This window comes from Schistocerca americana, chromosome 1 (genome assembly GCF_021461395.2).
Source record: "Schistocerca americana isolate TAMUIC-IGC-003095 chromosome 1, iqSchAmer2.1, whole genome shotgun sequence".
In the NCBI taxonomy this organism is placed as follows: Eukaryota; Metazoa; Arthropoda; class Insecta; order Orthoptera; family Acrididae; genus Schistocerca; species Schistocerca americana.
Genome location: NC_060119.1, coordinates 565,292,356 through 565,309,409, shown reverse-complemented (window position 1 = coordinate 565,309,409; position 17,054 = coordinate 565,292,356). Strand labels below are relative to the sequence as shown.

Genomic DNA, 17,054 nt, shown 5'->3' with positions numbered 1-17,054 from the left:
CTGGAACCGCGTGACCGCTACGGTCGCAGGTTCGAATACTGCCTCGGGCATGGATGTGTGTGATGTCCTTAGGTTAGTTAGGTTTAAGTAGTTCTAAGTTCTAGGGGACTGATGACCACAGATGTTAAGTCCCCTAGTGCTCAGAGCCATTTGAACCATTTGATTATTCCTTAGTCAGAAGTTCGTGTGCCCGGTGTCTTCATTGCCGAGCGTTCAAGTATTGGAAGTTGTCTTATTGTTACTCGTGTGCATTATGTTATGCCTTAATGTTAGACCTTGGTATGTATTTATATTGCAAAAGGGATGTCATTGTACAGGATAGTCTTGTAGGTTCAGAGTTTGGCAAGTTTTGATTGTATTAATTATTTACATCAATAGAAATTTTCTTAATGTTTTATGCATTTGTATACTGATTTCAACAGGGGTTTAAGAAAAAAATTTATTGCGCTTGTTAAATTGATCGATTTTATTTTATTTAAATTGTGCAAGCTAATAAACATTGTTTAACACAATCTGTGTATGTTTGGCCCTGCTGCTTCCTGTAGTATTAATGGACGCATATAGCACGTACCAGTTAACAAGGGTCAATACCGCTTCAATCTTATAAATACTATTCGGGTCGGATTTCCCCATCTGCATTACGAGTGCTATACATATGTTTAAGTTTCTGTCGGTCGTGAATTTAAAACCACAGCAAAAATACGATGAAGTTTTGCGCTGATGTGTTGGACAGTGTGTCTAGTACGCCCGTTGATCGTGTCACGCCCCACTTATCAGTTTGAGCGCACAATGACTACCTAAAGATGCGAAAAACAATGTACTCTCTCTCCAAATGTGAAGTGCGTGCTGCCCATGCAGCCCACATAACGTATCTGTCATGAGACACAGTAACGGATGGCAATGGAGTCCGCCAGCTTAGCTGAGTGGTAACGTGATTACCCACCACACAGCAGGTCCGGGATCGATTCCCGGTCGGGTTGAAGATTTTCTCCGCTCGTAGACTGGGTCTTGTGTTGTCATCATCACCGACACACAAGTTAGCCATCTGAAATACGACTTGCACCCGGTGGCCGAACTTCCCCGGAAGGGGCCTCTGGGCCAACAGTGCCACACGATCATTTCTCACGGCAAGGGGGCAGTATCTTTGGAGCACGATGCACAGACGATTATGATGCAGGCGGTCGGGAAAGGACGTTGAGTGTCAACCGATGATCTTGTTCAACGAGTGGATCAGGTGATTTCAGAAAGTCGTCTAGGAGGGGCAATTCAGAACATGCGAAGAGGAGTGTTATCATCAGGCATTGTCCTTCTTCATGACAGTGCTTGGCTGTAGTTTCAACTAAGACTTTCTGTAGCGCTTTCGGCGAGAAGTGTTTGACTGCCCACCACACAGCCCAGACTTGGCTCCCTCTGATTTTAATATCTTTATTCACATGAAATGCTGGTTATGAGGACTGAATTTTGGTACTGACAACGAGCTGCAGACCCGCGTAGAGAATAGATGGGCAGCAAAGGCGTCGGCCTTCCAGACGAGAATATTGCAAAGTTGGTACCACGCTACGAAAAACGTCTTTAACTATGTAGGGACGTTGCTGGAAGGTGCAATGAAATTTAGCAAATAATGTATTTTCACTTTTCGCTGTAGTTTCCATTTCGCCACCGGTCGTAACTTTAAAAATATATATATAGCCCTGATATTACCACACCTGTATCACCAGACCGTGAAATGAATTCTCGCTCGCACTCGTTCACCCCTAAATGGAAAACCAATGGATTGTGTACTAACAGACTCGCACTGGACACAAGTATTCGTGGAATGATTTCACGTAACCCACGCTTTCCTGTTCCTTGGCGCTGCAAAAGTAACGAGCTGATAAAAGCTGGAACCGCTGAGTAAGTAACGACCGCTTGCAAGGACTTCATGAGTCACACAAATGCGTAGGTACCTTTGGCATAACAAAGGGCAGACAGTGAAAGGTGTGACTAATCTCTTACGTCGTAAATTTCTCAGTAGTATGTCGCTCCGCTCTCTAGTTCGTTTTTTGTTTTACTGTTATATTTTCACTTTTTTGAGTGGCACAAAATACAATAGAAGAATGTCATTAGATACGACGAAAGTTATGGCCCTTCAAGGTAAATACACAATACGGTCGAAAATAGTGCTTTACAGCAAAGTAACTGAAGAAACGTCACATTTTGAATATTCATAGTGCCGGCCGCGGTGGCCGTGCGGTTCTGGCGCTGCAGTCCGGAACCGCGGGACTGCTACGGTCGCAGGTTCGAATCCTGCCTCGGGCATGGGTGTGTGTGATGTCCTTAGGTTAGTTAGGTTTAAGTAGTTGTAAGTTCTAGGGGACTTATGACCTAAGATGTTGAGTCCCATAGTGCTCAGAACCATTTGAACCAATATTCATAGTGATATAGCTCTAAAGCGTGGAACAGTTAACAAATTCTTCTTGAGTCATCAGTATTCTGACTGGTTCGATGCAGCTGCCACGAATTCCTCCCCTTCATCGCAGTGCGTCACTAGCAACCCAAGCTCTCAGTTAGTTGCTGGATGTATCCCAATCCCTGTCTTCCTCTACAGTTTCTACCTTCTACATCTCTCTCTAGCATCACTGAGGTTATCCCCTACTGTCTTAACACATGTCTTATCATCATGGTCCCTTCTTCTTGTCAGTATGTTCTATGTGTTCCTTCCTTCGCCGATTCTACGAAGAATCTCTTCATTCCATTTGGTTGATTGACTGATTTGGGGGAGGGAACCAAACAGCCAGGTCATCGGTCCCATCGGAACAGGGAAAGATGTGGAATGAAGTCGGCCGTGCCCTTTCAAAGGAAATAACCCGACATTTGCCTGAAACGATTTAGGGGAATCACGGAAAACTTACATCATGATGGTCGGACGCGGGTTTCAGCCGTCGTCCTCCTGATTGCAAGTTCAGTGTGCTAACCACTGCGACACCTCGCTCGGTTTCATTCCCTTTCTTATCAGTTCATCTGATTGTCAATATTCTTCTGTCGCACCAAATCTCTAATGCTTCGATTTTCTCCTGTTCCATTCTTTCCAATGGCCATGATTCACTACCATACAATGCTCTGCTGCAAATGTTATCTCTCCTGGAAGGCCTGTGTTTGATATCAGTAGATTTCTGTTGGTCAGAAACGTTCTCTTCCCTTGTATGCTTTGTCTGTCATGGTTGATTTTGCTTTCAGGGTAGTAGGATTCCCTTCCTTCGTCTACTTTGTGACCACCAGTTTTGATATTAAGTTTCTCACTGTTTTCAGTCTCACACTTCTAGTTACTTTTGTCTTTTTCCGGTTTACTATCAATCCATGCTCTATACTCATTAGGTTCTTCATTCCACTCAACAGATTCGGTAATTCTTTGTCACTTTCACTGATGATAGCAATACCACCAGCGAATACTATCATTGTTATCCTTTCACCCTGAATTCTGATCACACTCTTGAAACTTTCTTTCATTTCCATCACTGCTTCTTTTATGAGTAGATTGAACAGTAGGAGCGAAAGACTGCATTCATCCCTTACACTCTCTTTAGTCCGACCGCGTCGTTCTTAGTTTTCCAGTCGTATTGTTCCCTCTTGGTCCTTGTACACATCGTTTATCACGCGTCTTTCCCTATAACTTACTCGTATTTTACTCGGAATCTGAAATATCGTGCACTATTTTACACTGTCGTACGCTTTTTCTAGTAGACAAGTCCTGTGAGAGTGTCTTGATTTTTCTTCAATCTTGCTTCCATTATTACGCACAGCGTCAGAAGTGCTTCTCTAGTGCTTTTACCATTCCTAAAGCTAAACTAATCGTCATCTAACTGATAAAGTTTCTGTTACGTTATTCTACACTCCTGGAAATTGAAATAAGAACACCGTGAATTCATTGTCCCAGGAAGGGGAAACTTTATTGACACATTCCTGGGGTCAGATACATCACATTATCACACTGACAGAACCACAGGCACATAGACACAGGCAACAGAGCATGCACAATGTCGGCACTAGTACAGTGTATATCCACCTTTCGCAGCAATGCAGGCTGCTATTCTCCCATGGAGACGATCGTAGAGATGCTGGATGTAGTCCTGTGGAACGGCTTGCCATGCCATTTCCACCTGGCGCCTCAGTTGGACCAGCGTTCGTGCTGGACGTGCAGACCGCGTGAGACGACGCTTCATCCAGCCCCAAACATGCTCAATGGGGGACAGATCCGGAGATCTTGCTGGCCAGGGTAGTTGACTTACACCTTCTAGAGCACGTTGGGTGGCACGGGATACATGCGGACGTGCATTGTCCTGTTGGAACAGCAAGTTCCCTTGCCGGTCTAGGAATGGTAGAACGATGGGTTCGATGACGGTTTGGATGTACCGTGCACTATTCAGTGTCCCCTCGACGATCACCAGTGGTGTACAGCCAGTGTAGGAGATCGCTCCCCACACCATGATGCCGGGTGTTGGCCCTGTGTGCCTCGGTCGTATGCAGTCCTGATTGTGGCGCTCACCTGCACGGCGCCAAACACGCATACGACCATCATTGGCACCAAGGCAGAAGCGACTCTCATCGCTGAAAACGACACGTCTCCATTCGTCCCTCCATTCACGCCTGTCGCGACACCACTGGAGGCGGGCTGCACGATGTTGGGGCGTGAGCGGAAGACGGCCTAACGGTGTGCGGGACCGTAGCCCAGCTTCATGGAGACGGTTGCGAATGGTCCTCGCCGATACCCCAGGAGCAACAGTGTCCCTAATTTGCTGGGAAGTGGCGGTGCGGTCCCCTATGGCACTGCGTAGGATCCTACGGTCTTGGCGTGCATCCGTGCGTCGCTGCGGTCCGGTCCCAGGTCGACGGGCACGTGTACCTTCCGCCGACCACTGGCGACAACATCGATGTACTGTGGAGACCTCACGCCCCACGTGTTGAGCAATTCGGCGGTACGTCCACCCGACCTCCCGCATGCCCACTATACGCCCTCGCTCAAAGTCCGTCAACTGCACATACGGTTCACGTCCACGCTGTCGCGGACTGCTACCAGTGTTAAAGACTGCGATGGAGCTCCGTATGCCACGGCAAACTGGCTGACACTGACGGCGGCGGTGCACAAATGCTGCGCAGCTAGCGCCATTCGACGGCCAACACCGCGGTTCCTGGTGTGTCCGCTGTGCCGTGCGTGTGATCATTGCTTGTACAGCCCTCTCGCAGTGTCCGGAGCAAGTATGGTGGGTCTGACACACCGGTGTCAATGTGTTCTTTTTTCCATTTCCAGGAGTGTATATATTACTCTTATGAGGTACTTGTGCGCTTGAGCTGCCAAACTCATTGTGCAACAGTTCTATCACATATCCACGTTTTCTGTCTTGGGAATTGTTGGATGATATTTTTCCGCTTCTCCATGTCGCCAGTCTACGCACCAACCTGAACAGTCGTTTTGTTGCCACTTTACCCAATGATTTTAGAAGACTCCTATGGAATGTTATCTATCCCTTCTACCTTTTTTTATCTCTACCCTTCCAGAGCTCTTTTAAATTGTGACTCTAATTCTGAATCCCCTATGTCTTCCACATCGGCTCCAGTTTCTTCTGTGACTGCACTTTTAGACATGTCAACTACTTTTCCACTGAACTGCCTGCTGTGGTACTCCTTTTCGCAGTATCCACATCCTTAGCGAACTTCAAAAGCATCTATCATTTCTCACTACTTCAGTATCCCACTTTCTTCCTCACTGATTCTTCCGTACGACGCTCTTAAATTTCAGTCTATTTCTCACCATTACTAAATTGTGATCTGAGTCTACATCCGCTTCTTGGCACGCCTTACAATCCAATATCTGATTTCGGAATCTCTCTGACCATGTTGTAATCCATCTGGAATCTTCCTGTGTCTCCTGGTCTTTACCAGGTATACCTCCTTCTCCTGCGTTTCTTAAACAGAGAGTTTGCTATAACCATCTGAAATTTATTGAAGAACTCAGTTAGCCATTCTACTCTCTCACTGCTACTGCCAACTCCATATTCTCCCACAACCCTTTCCTCTGTTCCGTTCACTACAATCGCGTTCCAGTGCCCCATGATTATTAAATTTTCATCTTCCCTTATACAACGAATTACCTTTCGATACCCTCATATACTTTCTCTACCTCTTCATCTTCTAATGCCGGCCGCTGTGGCCGATCAGTTCTAGGCGCTTCAGTCCGGAACCGCGATGCTGCTACGGTCGCAGGTTCGAATCCTACCTCGGGCATGGATGTGTATGATGTCCTTGGGTTAGTTAGGTTTAAGTAGTTCTAAGTCTAGGGGACTGATGACCTCAGATGTTGTCCCATAGTGCTTAGAGCCATTTCAACCATTTGAACCATCTTCTACTTGCTAGGTCGGCATGTAGACTCGAACAACCATTGCGGGTGTTGGTTTGCTTCCGAATCTGACGAGTACAACCCTATCACATTCAAACTTCTGACATTCATAATTCAACTCGTAGAGTGTTATCCCGTGGTTGGCTAACCCATCTTTTTCTCATGGTCACCTCCCCCTTGGCAGACCCAGAAGGGGAACTAATCCGGAATATTTTTGCCAATGGATGGATCATTCTGACACTTCTCCATTATAGGCCACGTATCCTGTGAATATACATCGTTTGCCTGCAATGCAGTGATTTCCATTGACTTCTGCATCCTCAAGCCGTTGATCATTGCTGATTGACCCACCTTTTGGGGCAGTTTCCCCTTACCAATGGCAAGAGAGTGCGCTGAACCTCTGTCCGCTCTTCCACCTTCTTCAACAAGGCAACTTGCAGAACTCGGGTGACTTCTCAAGCTGTATGTCTTGGGCCACCACTGATGATCATTTTTATTCTGAATTTAAGTAGTGACTGAGTTCGGAGCCGGGACCCAAGATGTTTCGATTACTATTCTAAGACGTGATCCCTAAAACAAGTACTCAACACAATACTTAATTGCAAAACCCGAGAGGGTATAAAAATAAAATTTATAAAACTTTGGCGATACCATTACCGTTGTACGGAAGCGGGAGTTGGATAAATAAAAGGAAAAATGGCTCGGAGCACTATGGGACTCAACTGCTGAGGTCATTAGTCCCCTAGAACTTAGAACTAGTTAAACCTAACTAACCTAAGGACTTCACACACATCCATGCCCGAGGCAGGATTCGAACCTGCGACCGTAGCGGTCTCGCGGTTCCGGACTGCAGCGCCTAGAACCGCACGGCCACTTCGGCCGGCCTAAATAAAAGGAAAGATGACAGCAAAATACAAGCAGCAAAAATTAGATCCTTGAGGAACTTGAAGCGTTACGCAAGAAAAGAATGAAGGTGTGCGAAATTTTTTGAATGTACATGCTGTTAATAGAGAAATAGCTGAGTTAAGAGAGAGATGGAATCAACGTGTGAATAGAGTGAGGCATGAAAGACTAACCAAGAAAATACTGAAATGGAACCAGCAAGGATGGAGAGACACAGGCCGACCAACGAAACGATGGTCATAAACTGTGTGAAGACGGATCAGGGATACGCCTAATCCCTATATCTAAGTCTATACAGATATTCAGGCTTAACAAGATTCTAATAAGCTGAACATTAATTCTGTTTTAGTTTTTTTTCGTTATTTCCAACACCGGGACGCTGATTCCTGTAGCATTATTTTACAACAGTGTCAACAGTTTGTCTCCTATGACTCCACTGTCAAGCGGACTTCCTTCCTTCTAAATTTCCGTGGTAGGAATGAGTATTTGTTAATAGTTGATTTCTATCCTTTTTTGTATTTCGACGGATTTAAAAAATATAAGCATTTGCCCCGTGAAACTTTACGAAACGTTTGTAGGCAAGTTTTGCCGCCCTTTGGGAGCATGAACGTTGAATAATAAATTTGCGGTGCTTTCGGTATTCCAAAACGAAATTTGCATTGTGAGTAGATTGTGATTGTGTATACCAAAAAAAAAATCAAAATTAGCATTTTTTCCGTACTTGTTTAATTACTCATATTTTCTCTTTTAATGAGTGCCACACGTATCGAAAATGCATCGCTCACTGTAACAACTTTCTTGCTGCAATATTTAAAGACATTATCATGTAACCAGCTTTGGTGCTGTGGCATTTTAAAGAAACGTTTTTCACTTTTTTATAAGTCGTGTTAAAATCATGTTTACTAAATAAAATCCGCAATCTGAAACTCCCCTGCAATCGTCACCGCGAAGAAAAGAGAAGAAGAGTGTAGCAGAAGGATTGGGTGTGACGCAGAAAAAATACGCAAAATAATTATTACATTATTATTTCACTAAGCCGCACTCATTAGCATAAAAGATGAAATACTCCGCCAGCTGGTCTCGTAACAGAGGTTCAAATTAATTTATAAACAGTAATGGCATCTGTAAAAAGTGTGATGTTAGGAAACAGAAATTTGAAGAGCCACGATTATCACAGAAATCATGATTATCTCTTAAATTATTCCCAATGGTGTTTCTCCTATCACCGTTTAGAGATTGTTCTTCATTAGTACAGTAAACGAGAAGGTAAATAATAGACAATGTGTAGTATGTTTATTTATTTTTCCCTTCTAGCCCTGCCATTCAGTCAGCCATTGTCGACAACGACTTACCGAGAGGGTAGCGGTGGGTAGCACACTGGACTCGCATTCGGGAGGACGACGGTTCAAACCTGCGTCCAGTCATCCTGATTTAGGTTTTCCGTGGTTTCCTTAAACCGCTTCAGGCTATTGTCGGGATGGTTCCTTTGAAAGGGCGCGGCCGATTTCCTGCCCCATTCTTCCCTCATCCAATGGAACCGGTAACCTCTCTGTTTGGTCCTCTTCTCCAAATCAACCAAGCAATCGACAGCAACTTAATATTTCCGGAAACACGTCAATCGTGGTTTTCCAGTGCCTTTGAGTGTCACAGAGCATTGGAAATTTCGTAATAACCGGTTATGTGGATTACTTCATGTTCCACATTTCTTGAAAGCTCAGCGTTGGACCAAAACTCAGGTATTCCCAAAATCGTTCACTTCAGAAAATGAGAGAAAGTCTTGTTCTACGACTAAAATAGCAGCGTGTCAGAATTGTAATCAGTCAATTAATACAAATACGTGGGAGTATTATTTTGTAGGTATATGAAACTGTATGATTGGATGATTACTGGCAGAAGTAAAGTTGTGAGGACGGGGCGTGAGTCGTGCTTGGGTAGTTCAGAATAAAAAAAATAAAAAACAAAAAAAAGTTGGTAGAGCACTTGCCCGCGAAAGGCAAAGGTCCCGAGTTCGAGTCTCGGTCCGGCACACAGTTTTAATCTGCCAGGAAGTTTCATATCAGCGCACACTCCACTGCAGAGTGAAAATCTCATTCTGCATGATTACAATTTAATTCGTAGGAAGGGTACTGGGAAAATAAAATCAGTCTATGCGGGACGTTGCTTACCGTCGCCCGTGCGACCCTTGCTAGAATATTGTTCAATTGTGTGGGGCCCGTATCAGATAGGACGTTCATAAGAAATTGAAAAAGCACAAAGAAGGGTAGCGCATATGGTCCCAGAGTTGTTTGAACTACGAGTGAGCGCCAAGGAGACGCTGAAAATCCTTAAATAGAAGACTCTTGAAGATACACTCCAACTAAACCGTGAAGCCGAGAGCAAGCATTAAGTGATGGATCTATGAAATACTACAACTTCCTCGTATCGCTCTTGCAGGGACCGCGAAGACAAGATTAGACTACTCACCGTGCCTAGAGAAGTATTTAGGCAGTAATTCTTCCTGTGCTTCATCGCGAACCGTATGAGAAAAACCTCTACTAAGTGTTACAATGGCAAGTACTTTCTGGTAGTCACTGCACTGTGGTTTGCGCAGTACATATGTACAGGATGTTGCAAAAAGGTACGGCCAAACTTTCAGGAAACATTCCTCACACACAAAGAAAGAAAATATGTTATGTGGACATGTGTCCGGAAACGCTTACTTTCCATGTTAGAGCTCATTTTATTACTTCTCTTCAAATCACATTAATCATGGAATGTAAACACACAGCAACAGAACGTACCAGCGTGACTTCAAACACTTTGTTACAGGAAATGTTCAAAATGTCCTCCGTTAGCGAGGATACATGCATCCACCCTCCGTCGCATGGAATCCCTGATGCGCTGATGCAGCCCTAGAGAATGGCGTATTGTATCACAGCCGTCCACAATACGAGCACGAGGGTTCTCTACATTTGGTAACCGGGTTTCATAGACAGGAGCTTTTAAATGCCACCATAAATGAAAGTCATGAGGGTTGAGGTCAGGAGAGCGTGGAGGCCATGGAATTGGTCCGCCTCTACAAATCCATCGGTCACCGAATCTGTTGTTGAGAAGCGTACGAACACTTCGACTGAAATGTGCAGGAGCTCCATCGTGCATGAACCACATGTTGTGTCGTACTTGTAAAGGCACATGTTCTAGCAGCACAGGTAGAGTATCTCGTATGAAATCATGATAACGTGCTCCATTGAGCGTAGGTGGAAGAACATACTGACGAAACTAAAATGAGCAGTCACATGGAAATTAAGCGTTTCCGGACACATGTCCACATAACATCTTTTCTTTATTTGTGTATGAGGAATGTCTCCTGAAAGTTTGGCCGTACCTTTTTGTAACACCCTGTATATGAAGATGTACACTATGAGAGTAAGCCTAGAATTAGGCCGTATTTCTTCATCCTTTTATGTAAACAGCGAATAAATAACTAATTCTACAATTATTGTTAGCCGGCCGAAGTGGCCGCGCGGTTCTGGCGCTGCAGTCTGAAACCGCGAGACCGCTACGGTCGCAGGTTCGAATCCTGCCTCGGGCATGGATGTGTGTGATGTCCTTAGGTTAGTTAGGTTTAACTAGTTCTAAGTTCTAGGGGACTAATGACCTCAGCAGTTGAGTCCCATAGTGCTCAGAGCCATTTGAACCATACAATTATTGTTATGTTGACACTTTACTCTTCATCTAATATGAATTCCTGAAGGTAAATCATATGATTATTTTGTTGTGAACTCCGAAACATACCATTACAGCGTGATCCACGTCCTTTTACGATTAGCTCTTGAATTGCAGAAAGAAACTTTCACATTGCTTCGATGTGTGCAGCATTATCAAACTTCCTGATGGATAAAAACTGTATGCTGTCAGTAACCATACTGTCCAAGCAAGGCTGTCGATAAGGAACCCTAACACTTCCACTGAAATGTGCGTTCTACTGCGAGATACTTGGGAAACAGTTTAACATTATCTTGATGCGTAAGCTAAGAGAACTGTTATTTGTTAACCCAAAATTGTGTTTGCTAGGACACCGCTTACCGTTAGCCACCTGTAGTTCGCCATTTAGAGAAAAAAAACCCTTAAATTTTGCAGATCTGGAGAAATTTTTTACTGTTTATTAACTTCATATTTAAATTAATTAGAAGTTCAAAAGTAACGACGGAGACTAAAATCATTTATGCCAACTACGTCGTTAGTACCACAGGACAAGGCACATCATGAGAACATTTCTATTGTTTTAAATATACCAACTTTCGTTTGAGTGATACGCCATCATAATGAAGACGGCCTTTGATGAAGAGCTTCTAATCACATTACTTTATAATGATTCACTCCACTGAACCCGAGAATTACCAGGTTATTTCGTCCGACCCCGGTAGCTGAGTGGTCAGCGCGACGGACTGTCAATCCTAAGGGCCCGGGTTCGATTCCCGGCTGGGTCGGAGATTTTCTCCACTCAGGAACTGGGTGTTGTGTTGTCCTAATCATCATCATTTCATCCCCATCGACGCGCAAGTCGCCGAAGTGGCGTCAAATCGAAAGACTTGCACCAGGCGAGCGGTCTACCCGACGGGAGGCCCTCGTCACACGCCATCATCATCATCACTAGGTTATTTCAACTCCGATGGAGTTTACATCCATCATGCGACAAAAAATGGTTCAAATAGCTCTGAGCACTATGGGACTTAACATCTGAGGTCATCAGTCCCCTAGAACTTGGAATTACCTAAACCTAACTAACCTAAGGTCATCACACACATCCATGCCCGAGGCAGGATTTGAACCTGCGACCGTAGCATTCGTGCAGTTTCCGACTGAAGCGCCTAGAACTGCTCGGCCATCAGGGCCGGCCATCTTGCGACACTTGGATTCAATATTCAAGATCCTGAAGTCAAGTGCATGGGTACCACACATTCTAAATGAAACCCATAAAACCAGGACGGCTGGGGTGACCGAGCGGTTCTAGGCGCTACAGTCTGGATGTGTGTGATGTCCGTAGGTTAGTTAGGCTTAATTAGTTCTAAGTTCTAGGGGACTGACGACGTTAGAAGTCCCATAGTGCTCAGAGTCATTTGAACCATTTTTTTCTTCTACGTGAAATTTTTCCCCCGAATATAACAACTGCTAACATTTCTTGTGAATAAGCCAGACGCCTTATGGCTACGACTGAAAAGCGACGAACGAACCTATACAATATATGACGCTGGTGACATAAATAATGGAGCTGCCTAAGAGTTTCGTCTATGTTCTATACACCCCTCCTTCTCCTCCTCCTCCTCCTCCTCCTCCTTCTCGTCCTCCTCCTGCTCCTTGCCCCCGCTCCACATTTTACCTACATTTTCTCCTCATACAGTTTTAGCTATCAAATCGCCTTCAAGAAAACCCCAATACTGACTAAGCATCTCTAAAAAATTGCAAGTTGATTTCTTCAACCACACACTAGCAGATTCCTTCAGCCACAGAACACAGAACATAGGCAAACGTCGAAAGGCAGAGAGTTATGTTTAACAGAAAACAGCATGTTACTGATTTAATAGTGCATGCAGTTCCTCTGAAATTAAAACTTTTTCGACGACCCACACCACAAATTTTTCCATGAATGTAGTAGTAACGACATCATTAATCTTCTGCACGGTTTCCGTGCAGTCTGCCGCACGACGAGTCCCAGAGTGTAACATTCATTATCAAGTAAGTACTGAGTGGGAACGACGTTATCACATTCGTGTCAAACATTATGCTTTAAACAATTAAGACGAGCCTTACAACTGGTAATAAACTTTTCCATGCGCCACAAGTTCGCTTCAGAATCCAGTGACCTGTTCTCACTAGAAACCACGAACGCATGCAAGGAGGGAATTAAACAGTGGCACTGACGTTTATCTACACACTATGATATGTTACAAATGTATGTGAAAATAGTTTACAATTGACTTTCTATCTAGAGCTACATGAAATGCTCCTGAATACTTTACTACACATCACGGTAAGAGGTTTTCGTATATTTCGTTCAAATGTTCAAATGTGTGTCAAATCTTATGGGACTCAACTGCTAAGGTCATCAGTCCCTACGCTTACACCCTACTTAACCTAAATTATCCTAAGGACAAACACACACACCCATGCCCGAGAGAGGACTCGAACCTCCGCTGGGACCAGCCGCACAGTCCATGACTGCAGCGCCATAGACCGCTCGGCTAATCCCGCGCGGCGTAGATTTCGTTTTGTATTCTGTCTTTATCTGAAAAATCGCATCTTTCACATCTGAAACTTCATTCCCAATTCTCTCGATATTATCCCATCCATGTTCAAAGTTAAGTATGGCAGAGATATGTGTGAAATGGGTATATGCGTGCTATCAGATCAAAATTGTCCGGAGACTTATCAGTGACCCCTAATGTAGGAAGTGTCCACCATTTACCTTCATGATGGCTTGAACTCTGTAGGCTACACTAATAATGAGATGTCTTATGATGAGGTGTCTTATAATGAGGTGGTGGAATGGAACCACACTCTTCCTCAAGAGCCGAAACCAGGGAACGAATGTATTCTATTCAGTACGAGCCCGACCTCTGGGCAGGCAAGTGCATTCAGGGATGTTATTGTCTACTAATCATTCCCCCACAAGTGCTGCCGTATGACAGGGTGCGCTGTCACTCTAATACGAACGTGATCATCGTCTCCGAACTGCCCCTCTACTGTATGTATCACACAGTGCTGTAAAATGTGATCATAGCCACCCGCATTTACTGTTTTCTTAACAGCAATAAGGGGACCACACCATAACCACGAAAAACACCCCCATACCCTAACACCTCTTATTCCATACTCCATTCTTGGCACTATATATGATGGCAGGTATCGTTCTCCATGCATTCGTTAAGCCTAATCTCTTCGACTGGATTTCCACAGGATATGGCGTGATTCATCACTCCAAATAACTCGTATCCAGTCACCCACTTTCCAGTGGCCTCGCACCTTACGTCACCTCAAGTGTCCCTTAGCACTGGCTAAAGAAATGTGTGACTTATGAGACGCTGCTCGACCACTGCAGCCCATTCTTTTTAGGTCTGTACAGACAGTCATTGTGCTAGCTAGACGGCAGGTGGCACTTTGGAACTCACGAATGATTCCTGCCTCTGATTTTGTGCGATTTTTTACAATCACCTTGAGCAATTCCCGACAGTACCTGTCCGTCATTACATGACGTCTGTCTGACCTTGGTTTAGCTGGGGTTCTTCCTTCGCATTTCCACTTCACAATCACATCACCAGCGGGCAGATTTATAAGGATCGAATTGTCCCTGACGGATAAGTTACTAAGGTGTCCATCCCCGGTAGCTGAGTGGTCAGCGCAACAGAATGTCAATCCATGGTTCGATTCCCGACTGGATCGGAGATTTCTCCGCTCAGTGAGTGGGTGTTGTGTTGTCCCAATCATCATCATTTCATCCCCATCGACGCGCAAGTCGCCACGTGGCGTCAAATCGAAAGACTTGCACCCGGCGGGCGGTCTCCCCGACGGGAGGCCCTAGTCACACGACAACGTTACTACAGTGACATCCAATGACTATTCCACCTTCGAAGTCACTGAGCTCTACCGAGCGAGCTATTGTGTTGTTATTGCTTCTCTAGTAAGGACACAATAGTTATTCCTCTTTTCAAACGAGCGTTCCGCCTCTCGTGACACCTAGCGGTCAAGTCCCATTACAAAGTGATGTCCGGGTATTTTTTGATCCGATAGTGTTCTACAGTCTACGATAAAATGCATTGCCATAACAGAAATGAAAAATACTTGGAATGAATAACGTAATAACGAAGATGGCAGGTTCGAGTTGGAAGAGCAGTAGCGGTGCATTCACCAGCTTCTAGCACAGCAGCTTTGTGTTTGTTGGAGAGCGGAGAGCACCGTTGTTGGAGCAGCCTACTCACACAAAGATAGACGATGTGACTCTGAATCAACCAGTCAGAAAACTGACGACTCAAAAACAAAGAAAAAATTAACCACAGGCATTGTCCAAGTGTCGATGGGAGAACTTATGAAAATACGATATGTCGTAAATGACTCCCACTAGAATCCTGCAGCAAACGCCACTGATAGTCCAGTTTACCAATTTTTCAGTAAGCATTGTTACATTTAAAAAAGTGTATGTTTTTCAAAAATACATTTTCTGAGTACCATTACAATCTGCTGATTGTTTAACAAGACGAGCCCTTGGCTGCCAATCCATTCTGTGAAAACCGCACGTCAATAGCAAGTGTCTGTGAGATCACTTTAGGAAGTCTACAAGCCATCGTACTTTGGGTTCTCGGATTCCGTTTATTAGGGAAGATTTCCTTGGTCAAATGACAGCCGTCCATTAGTTCTATACAACTACGGCGTTTCATACGTCTTTCCCGAGTTAGTCAGGTGAACCTTTGTCAATAGGTACAGTTCTTCTGAGCTTTTGCGCATCAGCTTCCGCCTTGAATTTTGGGACCAAATATTTTTTTCGGTTTTTTGTCGTTCTATTTTCTCAATGTACTATTAATTATAACAAGAATTGGATCTGAATGCAGCATTTGCAGTCGATAGCAGACAAAAGTATTCGACGTACCAGCTGCGAAATATAAGTTAAACATATTATAATTGCTTTTATTTTTAAGAAATATTCAAAATTTATTTTGAACTAATATCTTTTCATCACATGTCATAAAGAAAAAGAAACTGATAACGTTCTCCCTTGTCAACAATTATCTCAGGACTGCTTTCCTAGGTGTGGGTTATTACTTTGAGGTAAACAAAACATCGACAACCAACCATAGGAAATTTTAGTATCGCCATTGCAGTGAGGTGACATTGTGCCGCATCGAGTGATTGTGTATGAGAGTTCGCAGTCAGCTTTTTTATTTAGCGGTAGGCTAGACAGGACTGCCAGCGTCAGCTCCAACAACGTCAAATGACTGTAATCAACTGCATCCACGACCAACGACACGATCGATGCCCCAGCAGGTGATGAAGTGCCTTGCATGAGGCCTAGGAGCGAAGAGTCCCACAGTAGCAGTGCTTCCGCAAAATGAAGCTCTGGACATGTCCTTACATCTGATTTCACAGTTCGACTCTTCGTCTCGCCAATCAAATTACTTGTTATTATATTTCATTACCGCCCTCTTTTCCAACACTAAAAGAAACACACACTAGCCAGGTAAGTTCTTTTCCAAAAGCTTTGCAACCAGGTTAGCCTATAGTGGAGGGATGTCTGCAAATCTCTGTATTCTGTTTTGTGAGAAACCTCGTCAGCTTTCTTTGAATGTAGCTATGCTTATGCAATTATCACTGACCCTGCAGACCAACAAAATGTTGAGTACCAGCATGTCCATCCGGGCTCTACGGTAGAGCTCCTGGTCGCCTGAAATGCACTTGTCTGGGGAAACACTTCCTCCTGTATCAAGGCAGATTCGGGTGCTCTAGTGTGGATACCCTGTAGTGTCGACTTGGACGAAGCGTGAGAAAAGAGTAGGAGGATTGGAAAGGGAATGTCAAAGCCAAGATTTTTTGAAAATTGTTACCAGACTGAGAAAGGAACAGCTGAGCTGAGGAAAAGGTGAATGCATTTAAAGCAGGAAGAATGACAAAAAACTAAAAACCGATGAGAAGCCACATCATGCAGACTCACGTCCTCGCTAAGCGTACTTCATCAGCTCCTCACTGCGCACGCACCACACAGTCTCACATCAAAAATTAGCTACCTGTCATCTCGTCACAACCGTAACACAAT

The 17,054-nt window shown here is 44.3% G+C and overlaps 1 non-coding gene across 1 annotated transcript; it reads left to right on the top strand.

Moving 5' to 3' along the window:
- The first annotated feature begins 11,668 nt into the window (after positions 1 to 11,668).
- On the top strand, positions 11,669 to 11,742 carry Trnad-guc. Its single transcript has one exon. It is a non-coding gene; the product is annotated as a tRNA-Asp (tRNA).
- Positions 11,743 to 17,054: the final 5,312 nt, after the last annotated feature.